Source organism: Crocuta crocuta, unplaced genomic scaffold (genome assembly GCF_008692635.1).
Source record: "Crocuta crocuta isolate KB4526 unplaced genomic scaffold, BGI_CrCroc_1.0 scaffold59-1, whole genome shotgun sequence".
NCBI lineage: Eukaryota > Metazoa > Chordata > Mammalia > Carnivora > Hyaenidae > Crocuta > Crocuta crocuta.
This window is the reverse complement of record NW_027551579.1, coordinates 1404876-1418215: the sequence shown is the minus strand read 5'-3', so window position 1 is coordinate 1418215 and position 13340 is coordinate 1404876. Positions and strand designations below refer to the sequence as shown.

General features: G+C 39.1%; 1 protein-coding gene across 2 annotated transcripts in view; it reads right to left on the bottom strand.

The window, feature by feature from the left end:
• The window catches only part of LGALS8 (galectin 8), a 38126-nt gene extending 35649 nt beyond the window's left edge, over positions 1-2477 (bottom strand). The window contains exon 1 of one of the 2 annotated variants that reach the window (XM_077751716.1): positions 2435-2477. The gene's annotated coding sequence lies outside the window, so the exon portion shown is untranslated. The remainder of the gene's footprint in view (positions 1-2434) is intronic. The other variant, XM_077751717.1, reaches the window with a different exon arrangement.
• Between the last annotated feature and the right edge of the window lie 10863 nt (positions 2478-13340).

Here is a 13340-nt window from a genome sequence, read left to right as displayed (position 1 = left end):
TCAGAGAAGACTTTAAAAGGATGATGTCATTGGGAGCACTTGGGTGGCTACTTCAGTTGGGTGCCAGGGAAAGCCTTTCTGAAGAGGTGATGTCTGAACTGCTGATGAGTGAAAAAGGAAGCCATAGAAGATCTTGGGGAAGAGCATTCTAGGCAGAGGGAACAGCTCACACAAGGTCCCTAAGGCTGAGAAATGCATTCAGTGTGTTCAGGAACAGAGAGGCCACAAGCATGGCAGACACATATCAAAGGAGACGATGATGTCATGGGATTTGATGAGGTCAACTAGGAGCATAGATAGAGGGAGAATTTGATCTAGGACTGAGCCCTGGGGAGATAAGAAAAGACAATGAAAGAGACTGAGAAGAAGCAGCCATGCAGCCTTGCTGGGAGTGGTGTTCTAGAAGCCAAAGAAGGGAAGTGTTTTAAGGAAGAACAGCCACTTGTGCCACATGCTGCCAAGAGGTCAAGGAACATAGAAATTTCCAGTGGATTTTGCAACATGAAGGTCATCAGTGACTGACTCTGAAGTAGGTTGAGAAATGTGAGGGGAAGAAGTAGCAGAAACCACGACTATCAATATTTTAAGTTTTGCTGTGAAGAACAGAGAAACCGTGATAGCTAAGGAAGAAGTGGGGTAAAAAGATTTTGATTTTGTTTTGTTTTTGTTTTTAAAAAGAGAAGATACTACAGTGATGTTTTGCAGACTTTGAACAAGCAAGCCACAAAAAGTACATTTCCATTGTGACCTGTTACATACATATTTAAAATTATGAAAACAAACTTTGCAAAACAATACCCTTGTTATGCAACACGTCCTAATTCTTCATTAAAAAGTGCTGCTTATTACCCACTAAAATGTTTGCAAGACTCACTAATGGATTGTTAGCTGAGGTTGAAGAACACTTTTGGGAGTATTGGAGCTGGCTCACACTGGCTTGCAAGAGGCAATTTTGCACGTCTCTTCCATGTGGGTACCTTGAAAACGGCCAGGAATGGAAGAACTTACTCCAGGGACATAGCCAACCACTACAAGTTAGGGCAGTCCCCCACTCCCCGCAGCCCAAAGCTGGGTGTTAAACATTTACCACCACACTACTGACTGTACTCATATGAATGATCCAGTAGAGCGAAAAACACTAATGATGTAGGAGAAAGGGATGGTCACCAGAGTGGTTCTGGAGATGATTTTACACAAAACGCACAGTCATAAAAATTCAGAATGTCGGTTCAGAACAACAACGTCGATATTACAAATTATTTGCAGACAATTGTCTTAGAGTTCCAAAGCTGGAGGGGTCATTTCTAGTGGGATCAATTTCATCTTTTTATTGTCCTCTCTCCTTACTCCAGAAGACACATTGATATAGTGCCATGTGGCTGCAAATTTAGAAATAGTATGGTATAAAAATATTGTCTTACAAGCAAAATGTGAAATAATCTATATTTAATGAGGTGCATCCCATTGTTCAAAGGTGAGAAGCACTTCTGGTGGTGATTTTGCTTATTATTGTGTTGCTGGGGTTATTATAAATGAAAAAAAAATTTTTTTTACCTCCAAGCATTGATTAAATGGTGGTTCCAGTGCTGGGGAAATATACCTCAAATTAATAATTGTGGAATACAGGGGCACCTAGGTGTGGCTCAGTTAGTTAAGCTTCGGACTCTAGATTTCAACTCAGCTCACGATCTCATTGTTGTGAGATTGGGCTCCCAGATGGGCATGAAGCCTGCTTAAGATTCTCTCTCTCTCCCTTTGCCCCACCCCTGTTCTCTCTCTCTCTCAAAATAATAATAATAATAATAATTTTGGAATACAAGTTAGATGTACTAAAACACTGCCAAAGCACTTTAAATAGCTGCTTCAATAGTTACTCATGCTGTGAATTTAGAAGTCAAACTCTAGAACTTTTAGCAAAGAATAATGATCTATAAAACATATTCAATACTTGCCATAATATTTATAGATTTATGAGCTCTGAGAACATACACCCTGCTTTCCATTTATTTCTATGAGAACATTTGTCTTGAATTATGCAGATTTTAAATTAATCAGTCTTTAGGACTGTGTTCTCTCTTTTTTTTAAAGTAATCTCTCCATCCAATGAGGGGCTGGAACTCTCCACCCCAAGATCAAGAGTTCCATGCTCTGTGGACTGAGCCAGCCAGGCACCCCAGAAGTATTGTACATTCTCTACAATACCACAGCACTTATAGTCCTTAAACCTATGTCTATTTCCCAGGGAAATTTCATGCTTGGTGTCATTGACCTCTTCTGATTATTCTCCCCCACTGTAAATGGACTCATTTCTTCTTTGAATCCTCTTGCTTTGAACTAATCTCTCTCACACCCCCATACTAACTACCACCACCCATGAGCACTCAGCCCTTTTTTCAACCTTCAGACTTCCTGTGTTTTGATCCTCCTGGCTTACCTTTTATGTTCTACACGATCATGTCCCTGATCCAGTCTTTTCAGGTGTGAGAAACAAGCTTCTAGAACTATGGTTTTGTCATAAAATAAAAGAATCTTGAAGATGTGGAAGATCTTCAGAGGAGTGTAAAGTAAATGAATTCATCCCAATGGCTCAAAGAATGAGATACTGTCCTAATTTTAAAATGCTTTTCTTGGGGCGCCTGGGTGGCTCAGTCAGTTAAGCGTCCAACTCTTGATTTCGGCTCAGGTCATGTTCCCAGGGTCATGGGATCGAGCCCTGAGTTGGGCTCCATGGTGGGCATGGAAACTTCTGCTTGGAATTCTCTCTCTCCCTCTGCCCCTCCTCTTTTCTCTCTCTCTCTGTATGTCTGTCTCTCTCTCTCAAAATAAATAAATGAATATTTAAAAAAATAAAATCAAAATAGTTTTCTTGAAAGCCTTGGCAGACTAAGGTGTGTTAACTAGAGAATAACGTATTGTTATTTTACATGAGAATATATCTGAAATAATGTAAATTTTAAAAGTGAAAACACAATAAAATACTTAAAGTCATATACATATTACACTAGGTAACATTTTAGGCACTAGAGAAACAATGGGTAAAATGTACCCCACTGGAGCTTACATCTAGTGAGAGTTAGATATTAAGTAATTACACATATGTATTTTAAAAGTCAAAAGGATGATGTCAGTAACTGTTAATGCTCATTGTGATCTTTGTTCCTGCAAAGTACCTGAGATTCTTAATACTATTAAAAGGCCTCCCTCAGCAATGCAATCTGAATATTTAACCAATCCTTCTTGTGTATAGCTAGTTGTCTTCTAGTTTGTATTTACACAGTTCATTAGAATTTCTGTGACAGGTTATTTCTTGCCAAACCTGGACTTAGCAATTTTTAAAGCAACTTTTCCAAGAAAACTTTTAGTGGGAATGATATATAGAGATCACAATTTTGACTAGGGACGCTTATGGCCACTGAGTTGGTTTCTAGACTTCCTTAGTAGTCAAAGCCAGGAAAAATGTTTGTTTAAAATATATATTTAAATATGTAAAATTCTTATATATATAGGAATTCCTATAACTCCACAACAAAAAACAAATAACCCAAATCAAAAATGTTCATATAATTTGAACAGACATTTCTCCGAAGAGGATACACAAATGACCAACAAGCTCAACATCACGAGTCATTAGAGAAATGCAAATCAAAACCACAATGAGGGGGCCCCTGGGTGGCTCATTTGGTTAAGCATCTGACTCTTGTTCTCAGCTCAGGTCTTCATCACAGGATGGTGAGTTCAAGCCCTGTGTGGGGCTGTGCACTGGCTGTGAAGCCTGCTTAAAAAAAAAAAGAAACCCACAAAACCACAATGAGACACCAGCACACACTCATTAAGATAGCTTTACTAAAGAAAGGTGGAGGGGAGAGGGAAAGAAAAAATTAACAAGTGTTGGCAAGGATGTGGAGAAATTAGGATCCTTATGCACTATTAATGCACCAAGGTGATGTAGCCACTATGGAAAATAGTATGGCAATTCCTTAAAAAATTAAACATAGTATTACAACATATCCAGCCATCCTGCTTCTGGCTATATATCTGGAAAAACTGAAAACATGATCTCAAAGAGATATTTGCACACCTCTCTTCACAGCAGCATTATTCACAATCCAAGAAATGGAAACAACTCAAATGTCCTTTGACCAATGAATGAATAAACAAAATATTATATACTGTACATATACAATATATACAGTGGAATATTATTCAGTCTTTAAATAGAAGGAAATCCTGTTGTGAGTGAAAACATGGATGAATCTGGAGCACGTTATGCTAAATGAAATAAACCAGTCACAAAAAGACAGTTACTTATGTGAGATATCTAATGAAGTCAAGCTCATAGAAACAGAAAGTATAATGGTATCTCCAGGCTCTGGAACAAGGACAGAATTGGGAGTTGTTTGATGGGCATAGGATTTCAGTTTTATAAGATGAAATAGTTCTGGGAATTTGTTGTACAACAATGGGAATATACTTAACACTACTGAACTGCGCACTTAAAATGGTTAAAATGGTAACTTCTCTGTTGTATTAACCACAGTTTAAAAGACAATAATAATTTGAAATAATTTATCTCTGTGTAAAGAAGCCACCAACTCAATATACCATCAGATTCATTGGTTTCATTTTGCTTTCAATTCTTGGGGCTTGCTTTTAGTTTATTCATTTTGTTTTAATTTTGGGTTACAATTTTATGAAATAGTTACATGGTCCCAATGCCAAATTTACAAACAAATTTACAAATAAGATGCAATTGAGGCACCTGGGTGGCTCAGTTGGCTGAGTGTCTGACTTTGGCTCAGATCATGATCTCACGATTCATGAGTTCAAGCCCCACCTCGGGCTCACTGCTGTCAGCCTGTCAGTGCGGAACCAGCTTTGGATCCTCTGGCTTCCTCTCTGCCCCTCCCCTGTTTGCGCTCTCCCAAAAATAAAAATAAATACTAAAAAAAAAAAAAAAAGCATAACAAAAGAACTAGAACACATTTGTGGAATCCTAGTTTCCATCCCTGTCATCTCCACCCTATTCCCTCCCTCTCTCTACACATAATATATGCAGATGGTTTTTATATTCACATTCCCACTGTAGAGAAAAGACAGCACACGATGCATAGTTTTGCACTTTGCTCTTTTTACTTCACGAATAGCCTGATGATCACTCCACAATAGTATACACAAATATTCTCCATTTCTTTTTCAGCTGCATATCATATTAGTGTATGGATGTAACCGTGATATTGTGATTTATAGTAAGAAATATACATTTGGTCTTTGTCCCTTTCTCTGACACAGAGCTTCTTGGAATTTCCGAAGCGATGAGAGCCAGAAAGGTGCCTTTTGTTATGTTAATGAGGAGACTTTTGGATCACACCTAAAGATGGAGGCTGGTTGCCAGTCAACGAAGTGATTAGAGAGTTGGAACATTCAGTCCCACCCCAACCTCCAGAGAGGGGAGAGGAGCTGGAGATTGAGTTCAATCACCAACGGTCCATGATTTAATCAACCATAAATATGTAATGAAGCCTCCATAAAAACCCTAAAGTATGGGGTTAGGGAGCTCCCAGGTTGCTGAACCCCCAGAGATTTAGGAGTGGCAGGCTCGGAGAAGACATGGAGACTCTGCACCCTTTCTCCATCCCTGCTCTGTGCATCCCTTCCATCTGCGGTTCCTGAGGTACACCTGTTCATAAGTAACTGCTAAGCTAGGGAGTAAAATGTTTCTCTCAGTTGTGAGTTGCTGTAGCAAACTGAAGCCAAGGAAATGTCCTAGAAACATTTGATCTACGGTGGGTCCTTCAGAAGTCTGAGTGTAACTGGCATCTGAAGTGGAAAGGCAGTTGTGTAGGTCTGAACCCATAAGGAATCTGATACTATCTCTGGGTAGATCTGTCAAAATTGAGTTGAATTGTAGGGGCCCTCAGCTGGTGTCAGAGAATTGCTTGTTGGTGTGGGGAAACACCCCACTCCCCCAACACATACACACACACACACTTTGGAATTGTGGACCATAGTACCGTAGTTTGTTCAACCTGCGGACATTTGGATTGTTTCTCATCTTTTGCTATCATAAATAATGCTTCAGTGTATAGGCTTGCACACATCTTTTTGTATATTTGCACACCGTCACTCTGGGATAAATCCCTAGAAGTGACATTTTTGCGTCAAAGTTAAGCACTACATAACTTTGCTAGATATGAGTTAAAGTACTTTTTGAGAATTCATTCAAATCCTTTGTTCCTACTCTACCTTAGGGGAAGGTCCAGGCTACTCTGATGGGAAAGGGGGGTTGGAGGTGAGGCTGAGCAGCTGTAGTGGAGAGCCAGTCACCCGAGATGACAGGGGAACAAAAACCAAAGGAGTGAGCAGGACCAGGAACCACAGGGAAGGCCAAAGTCAAGCAGCCAGGAAGGAAAGCTAGGAGACTTCAAATAGGGGCCAGGAGGAAATATGAAAGCTTCCATCTAGGAACAGAAGTGTAGGATTAATAAATGCAAATGGGCTTGGATTGGGAGAGGTCCAAGGTAATCAACCCAGAACAGCGCTACTCTCCTAACTTTCTTTTCTTGGCTGGCTCACAAGGAGTCATTGCATATGTTTATGCTCAACTAGCTGAGCTAAGACACGGTAGCTGAAATGGCAGTCTCTACTTGACATTCCAAACTATCATGATGCTGCATCTCCAGGAGGAAGGGATGAGGGTGGGGTGAGGACCATCTCTTTCTAATTTGCATAGAGGTGTCATATGGTCTAACCATACCTTGCTCAGGTTGGCTGGGTTTAAGGGCTATGCAGAATGGGCATCGATCACCCAAAACCTCCTTCCCCATTAGTGGTTATATTCACTTTTTTTCTCTATACTTCAGCTATATTTTTGGCTATAATATTGCACTCTAAAACTATCTCTCATAGGAAGGTGAGGCTAAATTTTATGGTCTTCTGCATTTAAGCCACAGTAAGGAGTTGCTTATTTTAATAAAATGGCTTATTTTCATAAAAGTGGCTTTTAGGTTAAACTGTGTCTGCCAACTGATAAACCCTTCATGTTGTGTGGGGTAAGGCATGTTGATACTTTTGTTAATTTAGAAATGGGAGAGTCAGGAAAGCAGTAAGTCACGCATTACCTGGAGATGACATGGAGCTTTATTTATGAGCTTTGAGCTTTGGAGTTGAGAAAGAAAGAGAATTCAGTGTTGGCTTGACATAGACTACTTTAGATGAGTGGTCTTTAAGCATCTCCGCTCACATAACCTGTAATAGAATTTGAAAAACTATGTAATCCTTTCCTCTAACATGGTACTAGAAGGCCTTGCTAATGCAATAAGGTAAGGCAAGAAAGAAAAGATGTACAGATGCGAAAGTAGAGGTAAAACTGCCTTTGTTTACAGATGACATGATCATCTATGTGGCAAATCTAAAAGAATTAACCAAAAAAACTTCTGGAACTAATGAGTGATTATTGCAAGGTTGCAGGATACAAGGTTAATGTACAAAATTCAACTGCTTTCTTTTATACCAACAATGAATAAATGGAATTTTAGATTAAAAACATAATATAATTTATATTAGCACCCCCAAAAATGAAATACTCAGGTATAAATCTAACAAAATATATATGAGATAAACTACAAAACTCTCATGAATGAAAGCAAAGAACTAAAGAAATGGAGAGATATTCAGTGTTCATGGATAAAAAGCCTCAATATTATCAAGATGTAGATTCAATGTATCCTTAATCAACATCCCAGCAAGCTATTATATGGATATTGACAAATTGATTCTAAAATTTATACTGAGAGAGAAAAGACCCAGAATAGCCAACATAATATTGAAGATGAACAAAGTTGGAGGGCTGACACTAACCAACTTCAAGACTTACTATAAAGCTGCAATAATCAAGTCAGTGTGGTAATTGGTGAAAGAACAGACAAATAGATCAAAGGAAAAGAATACAGAGCCCAGAAGTAGTCTCATATAAATATAGTCAACTAGTCTTTGACAAAGGAGCAGAGGCAATAAAATGAGGCAAATACAGTTTTTTCAACAAATGGTCTGGAATAACTGAACATTCATACACAAAAACAATCTGGACACAGACCTTACACCCTTCACAAAAATTTACTCAAAATGATCATAGATCTAAATGTAAAATGAAAAATTCTAAAACTCCTAGAAAATAGTAAAGGAGGGGTGCCTGGGTGGCTTAGTCAGTTAAATGTCCAACTTTGGCTCAGGTCATGATCTCGTGGTTCGAGAATTTGAGCCCTGTGTTGGGCTCTGTGCTGACAGCTCGGAGTCTGGAGCCTGCTTCGGATTCTATGTCTTCCTCTCTCTCTGCCCTTCCCCCACTCGTGCTCTGTCTCTCTCTCTCTTTTATTTAAACATAAATAAACATAAAAAAATTAAAAAAGACAAATATGCTCATTTAAAAAAGAAAGAAAATAACAAAGGAGAAAACCTAGATGACCTTGGTATGGTGATGCCTTTTTAGGTACAATACTGAAGACATGGCCCATGAGATAAATAATTGACAATCTGGACTTCATTAAAAGTAAAAAGCTCTGCCTGAAAGATAATTTCAAGAGAATGAGAGGACAAGATACAGACTGGGAGAAAATACTTGCAAGGACACCTCTGATAAATGACTGCCGTCCAGAACATACAAAGAACACTTAAAACAACAATAAAAACACAACCCAACTAAAAAATGGACCAAAGTCCTTAACAGACATCTCATTGAAGAATGTAAACTGATGGCAAATAAGCATATGAAAAGACGCTTCACATCACATGTCATTAGGGAAATGCAAATTAAAACTACAATGAAATAACATTACATACCTATTAGATTTGCCCAAATCCAGAATGCCAAAATGCTAACGAGGATGTGGATCAGTGGAAACTCTTCATACATTGCTGGTGGGAATGCAAATGGTATACCTTCTCTGGAAAACAGTTTGGGAGTTTCTTACCAAGCTAAACATACTCTAAACATATGATGTAGCAATCACATTCCTTGGCATTTACCCAAAGGAATTGAAAGCTTACGCCCACATAAAACCTGCATACAGATGTTTATAGCAGCTTTCTTCATGACTGCCCAAACTTGGAAGCCACCAAGATGTCCTTCAGTAGGTGAATGGATAAATAAACTGTGCTATATCCAGATAATCGGTGCTAAAAACAAATGAGCTATTAAATTATGAAAAGACATGGAGAAAGCTTAATAGCACATTTTTAAGTGAAAGAAGGCTGAGAAGTTAACTACTGTAGGATCCCAACTAAATGACATTCTGGAAAAGGTAATAAAACAAGAAGTGGTTGCCAGAGGTCAAGAATGGGTGGGGAGCAGGGGGTGGGGGACAGATGAACAGGGAGAACACAGAAGATGTTTGGAGCAGTGAAAATACTCTGTGTAACATTATAATGATAATGATGGACATATGTCATTACACATTTGTCCAAACCCATTATATGTACAAGACTAAGAATGAACCCTTAGGTAAACTATGGATTCTGGGTAATTATGACTGTGTCAATGTTCCTTAGCAAAAAATATACCGTTCTGGTGAGTGATGTTGGTAACGGGGAAGGCTGTGTGTGTGCCAGAGCAGGAGACATGAGAAAACTACATTTCTTCCAATTTTGTTGTAAACCTAAAACTGCTTTAAAAAAATAAGGTCTTTAAAAAAGAGTAAACTATGTAAGCTTTCACACTTTTTACATGGATATTGTGGCTTAATTTGTTGGAAAGAATGTAATTTCTAGCATATTGCAAATATTGACATTTTATTTATTTTTTAATTTTTTAAATGTTTATCTTTTATTAAAATTTTTTTTTAACATTTATTCATTTTTGAGAGACAGAGAGAGACAGAACACAAGCAGGAGAGGGACAGAGAGAGAGGGAAACACAGAATCCAAAACAGGCTCCAGGCTCTGAGCTGTCAGCACAGAGCCAGATGTGGGGCTCAAACTCACAAAACTGTAGATCATGACCTGAGCCAAAGTTGGTCACTTAACTGACTGAGCCACCCAGGCATCCCTAATGTTAACTTATTTTTGAGAGAGTGAGACAGGGCATGAGCAGGGGAGGAACAGAGAGAGAGGGAGACACAGAATCTGAAGCAGGCTCCAGGCTCTGAGCTGTCAGCACAGAGCCTGATGCAGGACTTGAACCCATGAACCAGGAGATCACGACCTAAGCCAAAGTTGGACACTTTAACCTGAGCCATCTAAGCGCCCCAACATTTTATTTTTAAATGTTTGTTTATTTTTGAGACAGAGAGAGAGAGAGAGTGAGAGAGAGCGCACACATACTCAAATGGAGGACAAACAGAGAGAAAGAAACAGAGGGGGACAGCGGCTCTGAAGTAGGTTCTTCTCTGACAGCAGAGAGCCCTATGTGGGGCTCGAACTCAGAAACTGTGAGATCACAACCTGAGCCAAAGTCTGTCGATTAGCTGACTGAGCCACCCAGGTGCCCCACAAATATTGACATTTTAAATAAAATTGTTTTATTGCTCTTTTAAATATATTAAGTAGGATAGAAATACCAAAGTGATTTGATATCCACCATCATCAAATTAAGAAATACGTGACCAAGCTTTTCTTCAACAGTTATTTTACAGTATTCTTTTCTCTCATGAAATCATACCCATTTTATTTCTCTCATAGAATTTCATCTGTGTAATACATCTTTAATGCTTACAGCCTTTCATTATCCATCATATGTCTCTGCAATAAAATATTAGTATAAATTGATATTTCTTCATAAAGCTATGACCATAAAGCTCTAAATATTACATTTTCTCCTACACTGAGTTTTTATAAGTCTTGTTATTGTTGCAATTTCCTGTGCATGAGTGATCAAATGGCATAAATAAATTTTATTACTTTGTGAATAAAAAGCATGAAGTTTTATTGAAGATGAGCGTTTTAATGAGCCAGATAGGGGTTTCAGAGTTTATGAAAGGAGGTTTGCAGGCATCAGTTTGAATTGTTTTTTCACTTCACAGGGCGGATTTTTAAAAATCTTTTTATTTTATAGAGAGAGAGCATGTGAGCAGGGAGAGGGGCAGAGGGAGAGAGAAAAAGAATCCTAAGCAGTTTCCCCACCCAGAACAGAGCCCAATGAGGGGCTTGATCCATGAGATCATGAGATTATGACCTGATCCCATTGAGAGTCGGATGCTCAACCAACTGAGCCACCCAGGCACCCCTGGATTTCCTTCTTATACTTCAGGGCAATGCCCCATATTAAAATATAGGAAGAGTGAAAAGTTTAGTAAAGTCGGAGAAGGGCAATCGTGAGGTGGGAAGTGTTTCCTATTTCCAGTTTGATGCCCCAGTGCAGGTACTTCCTCAGGTCAACGTTCTAGAAGGGTGCAACTGGAGGTGCAAAGTCCGGGAAGTTTGCATGTCCCAATTGGAAGATCGCTGGCCCATGTGAAATTAGGTGAGATTCTTCATCCATAAAATGGAGAGTAACAAAGCCTATCTGTGGAGGCGTGAGGATGAAACAGGGTAGCACATGTGAACCGCTCACACACATCATGCTAGGTGAGCGCACAGAAGCAGACATTGCCTTCCGAGTTGGCATTTATTCTTGTGCTACTGTTATTGGTGGTAAACTTATCACTGGTCATTAAAATAAGGGATAAAGGTACTTGTTGCAAGTATGCAACATACCGTTATCATTTCAGTTATACCACTGGGTTCTAATGACCTATTCTCTTATCTGTCTTCATTCCTGGGCTGGTTGGTCCCTGAGGTTGGGGGACTGTTGGTCGTCAGTTATATTCCCAGAGAGCAGAGGATCTGACCACAGTAAGTTATCAGGAAATGTTTGTTGGGGCACCTGGATGGCTCAGTCAGTTAAGCATCTGACTCTTGATCTTGCGGTTCATGAGATCGAGCCCCAAGGCAGTCTCTGCATTGACAGCGAGGAGCCTGCTTGGGATTCTCTCTCTCTCTCTCTCTCTCTCTCTCTCTCTCTCTCCCTCTCCCTCTCAAAAATAAATAAACTTAAAAAACTTTTAAATAAAAGGAAATGTTTGTTGAATGAATTAATGTGATTTCTCCTATTAGTATGTATTTAACATGAAAATTAGAAACAGAAATCATCTAAAAGAGGTGGAAGCAGTTAGTCCAAATCTCTCACTCCAGAAAAATAGCTCTTTCTTGATCTTGCTTGTTTCAGAGACAGACACTTGGAGGAAGAAGCAGTCCTTGCCACTTATTTCTTTTTGGCAAAGAAAAACAGGCTGAACAATTGTTTTTATTTGCAGTGTTGCCCACATGAGCCATCATAAAGCTCTGGTTGATTGTTTTCTTGGACCTGAGATGCACCATTTCCCGAAGGAGCTCCATGAAAACAAATTACTGTCTTGAGCAAGAGAAAGAAAAGCTTAGCAGGCAAAGGAAGACTTCCTCATAAAAAATGTCTGAGAGTTAATTTCCTTATGTTGAAGCAAGCGTATTTTATTGAACTGAATGCTATTACTGTTTCTACAGCCGTAAAATTGGTCTCCTGACAAATTCCAAAAACCCTCTTATTCTAAAATTATGTGTACGCTTAATTACATGCATACCCTATGCATACAATAGTGGTCACTTTTCAACAGACTACCACATTTCGAGCAGCTCCTTTTTATTCAAGCACTTTTTTCACGATGATGTAACTAATAAGTAATGCATCAAAAGCAGAGAAATATTTTCAATTGGTTGAAGTGCTTACTCATCACAAACTTGTTTCTCTTTGGCTCAGTCTAATTTCTTTTAGATCTTTTTTTCCTGGGTGTGTCTGATTTTTTCCCCCAGTTGTAAATACAAAATGTTCACAAGAAAATAAAGCTCTGATTCACCGGAGCTTTAACAAATTTGGTGAGTCATGCAGAATGCGCATGTGACAGTAAAAAGCCGCAGACATGGACGTCTATGCTGCGCAAGCGCTCCCCCGAGCAGACTTTGGACTTTTAAATCTGTGTAATTAGGCAAGAAATCATCTGGGTTTGTCAACCACAGACACTCAGGAGCCCTTTGCGCCTCATGTTATCTGCAGATCATCACCTTTCCCGTCTGTGGAACAAATTCATTGGAAAACTATTGGATTCTGACCTCGCTATTGGGAAAATTTGTGTGGGACCCTGATGGGTGGGGCTTTTAGGAGAAAGAGTCATGAAAATAATACCCAGGTAAGTTAGCACAGGAGCTGGAATTTGAGACCACCAGTTCACCTTATTCTTCCTTACCTCTCATTTAATAACCAACCAACATTATTTTTAATGTTTTTTTGTTTGTTTTCTGAGAGAGAGAGACAGCGTGAGCAGGGAAGGATCAGAGAG